Here is a 3,414-nt window from a genome sequence, read left to right as displayed (position 1 = left end):
AAAACATTTTTATTGAAATTATCTTTGTGTTAGTGGGCAAACCTGCTTGGTTCCAGTGAACTGAGACAAGTTGAAGGATGAAATGTTGGGAAGTAAAAATACATGTCTGAGCATGACTCACATAGCTTGCCACACGATTGGTTACAGTTTGTTTTGAAGGTATTTCTCTGAAAATTTTTGAAGAGTATTCCAGTTGTAGCTGACGACTTGAGACCATGCAAAAGGAATTTTTTCTAGTGTGGGGTATACATTTATAGAGAGGATTACACGAACACCGTTTGGAGAAGAAGAAACACGAGCACTCTGCTATATCCTGCGCTATCATATTCTGTAATAACTGAGCTTTCTCAGACAGCATCAGAAATATTTACGTTTTGCTCCCGAGCTTCATGTAAACAACTGTCGCATCAACAAATCAGTACAACACATCCCCTGATGTATTTAGTGTACACTACACAACAAAAACGGTCTCGACTTGGATAAAAAAATTTTACCACAGGTTTCGAACAGAACAGAAAAACGCGAGTGACATACTGTTTATTGTATTTCCAAATCAAAGTTGGTAGGCTTCTACGTGATGTATCGTTTTACACCACAAATTCAACGTGAGAATGATTCACTACGTAACATGATGCAGTTTGTTTGTGTAAATTGCAGGAAAAACGAAATAGAACTAAAAGAAGAACATTACGCTCTGCTTCGTTTGCGAAAAGTACGACGTATATTCGCACAGAAGACTAATATTTCCAGTGGGCGGGTAACGGAAATCGAACAGTGGACACACAGGTCGTTTAGCTGCTGATTCAGCGACCCTGGCTGCCGTGTCCATAGAAATACTAGCTTATTGTTCGGAAAGCGGACGCTAATAAATGTCTGCCCACGAACAAAGCAAGTCGGCTATCTGATGATTTGTGGACTGCGTTGTCACTGTACTGGTGTAACGACAACGAACGTAGTAGCGAAAGAACCAGCGTGTGGAGCAGAGTCCGTCGTGCAAAGGTCTTCGTCGAGAAACATGTGTTTCATTGTTTTCATTATTTGTTGAAAAAACTGCTGTAGCAGTTGTTGGGGTTTCAGCGGGAGGTGAAAAATAACGAAAAACTAAAGTGATTATATTCACCGGTCTAGCATTTTACAGAAGTCTTCTTTTGTGTACTGAGTCAATGAAAATATTTTCTTACTGCTGATGTCGTTCTCCGTTTTGCTTCATTACCTACATATGTAAACATCTTGTCATAACACACGTTGACTCGTTTAGAACTGGTACGATTGGGTTAGCCACTATGTAGGCTGTGAAGTGTAAATAACTGGGGGTTGTGGGGGCCTATACATTTCTTATCAGACAACAAAGCACAAAAATTGGTATAAAATTTATAGAATCATAAAAAATATGCAGCATGTGATACAGTTTATTATAAATATAGCAAAATAAAAAAAATCTTTAAGCAATACACAAAAAAATCAAATTTCAAATAAAATATTCAGAACAGCATTAATGGCTTCCGAAACAATGGAGCCTTCCTTCAATAACTGAAACCCAAAATGAAAGAACAAGATTTATAGAATGAAAGAATGATACCAATAATACTAACGACTATGGAAGTAATTCACACTATCCCAAACCAAATAATTACAAATCAATGTGAACGAATGGTACGAGAACGGCAAATTTAATTACGCTAGACATTACCAACAAAATGCACAGAATAATTTATCGTACTCACAAACCTAACAAAATGAGACGATGAAACGAGCATCAGAATTAACAACATAACTATCACAATTAATTTCCCTCCAAAACAACTTTACCTTTGAGGTGCAACAGCATCGTTAAAACGCATACGCAAAATTTGTTTCACCCAGTACTGCTGCACGAAGTAATGTTACCCAGGAGATTCACAGTTAGGTGTAACCAGTCATACACCAAATCAGTTAAATATTGTGTAAAAACCCGGCTAACTTTGCCTAGACCTGCTGCCTAATACTCCACGTAGCGTTAGTGCGTGTCCTATACCTTGTAAGTCTAAGTTTGGCCGTATAGGGGACAGACTTAACGACAACTTGCACTGGCCCTTGTAAAGCGCTATATGCAGAGCGCTAATACCGCACGAATGTCACCGCGGTCCTTGTTCTCCAGGAACAGCACACTTCGAGAGACGAAGACAACATTGGACATCCCATATTACTCCTAATACTAGCCCTCAGGATTGCAGTTTGTACTGTCAACCGTCAACCACAACCCAGTTCCCTTGCGCCTCTCCAAGCCCGTGCTGTTCCGTCGCTCCGCAACACACAATTTTTCAGTCATCGCTTGCGGGTGGCGCATGATGTGGTATCTCTCTTGATACTAGCACCCTTCCTTAAAAGGCGAGAGAGCTGCACCAGCCTTGGCGCCATCGGCGAATGGCGTGGAACTCGCTCTGTGTCTCGAAATTGGGGTGATATTTCTGTTCTACCATTCCAGTCCGAAAAAACTTTTGGTAACTCCTGCTGTACTCTAAGAATTATTATTAAGAGTGTGCACTCATTTTATTGTAAATTATGTTACGGTATAATGTGTGCTCCGGCCGGGGTGCCGGCCGGGGTGGCCGAGCGGTTCTAGGCGCTACAGTCTGGCACCGCGCGACCGCTACGGTCGCAGGTTCGAATCTTGCCTTGGGCATGGATGTGTGTGATGTCCTTAGGTTAGTTAGGTTTAAGTAGTTCTACGTTCTAGGGGACAGATGACGTCAGAAGTTAAGTCCCATAGTGCTCAGAGCCATCTGAACCGGCCGGAGTGGCCGAGCCGTTCAAGGCGCTTCAGTCAGGAACCGCGCGCCCGCTACGGTCGCAGGTTCGAATCCTGCCTCGGGCATGGATGTGTGTGATGTCCTTAGGTTAGTTAGGTTTAAGTAGTTCTAAGTTCTAGGGGACTGATGACCTCGGATGTTAAGTCCCATAGTGCTCAGAGCCATTTGAACCATTTTTTTATAATCTGTGCGCCAATGTTCGGACTGTCACGAGTGATTCTGTCTTCAGGGTCTCAAAGTGGCTGATACGTGGAGGGGTGGGGAACATTAGTGGTTACGGACTTGAAAGTTGCTTCTGGGAATTTCATAAGATGTAGTGCACCCTCTGAGGATTTTTAATAGACGTTTGTTGAACTCTCCATACTGCTATCAGCATCACAATACAATGTAAGTGGAGCGTCTAATAAATGAAATAAATTTATGTTAAGTGATTGGTAGCACATGATTGACTTATAATATTCCTTCCCAATATACAATAAACCAAAAAGTTTAACAGTAATCGAAATAAATGCATTTTTGGTTTAATTTTACACAGTAACAAATTATCATCAGAAAGAAATAATCACATGTGACTGTTATTTATTTCAAAAGGTTGATCACAAGACTGAAATAAAAAACATTTGAC

This window comes from Schistocerca serialis, chromosome 1, assembly GCF_023864345.2.
Source record: "Schistocerca serialis cubense isolate TAMUIC-IGC-003099 chromosome 1, iqSchSeri2.2, whole genome shotgun sequence".
NCBI classification, from domain to species: Eukaryota; Metazoa; Arthropoda; class Insecta; order Orthoptera; family Acrididae; genus Schistocerca; species Schistocerca serialis.
Note: the sequence above shows the minus strand (reverse complement) of the source record.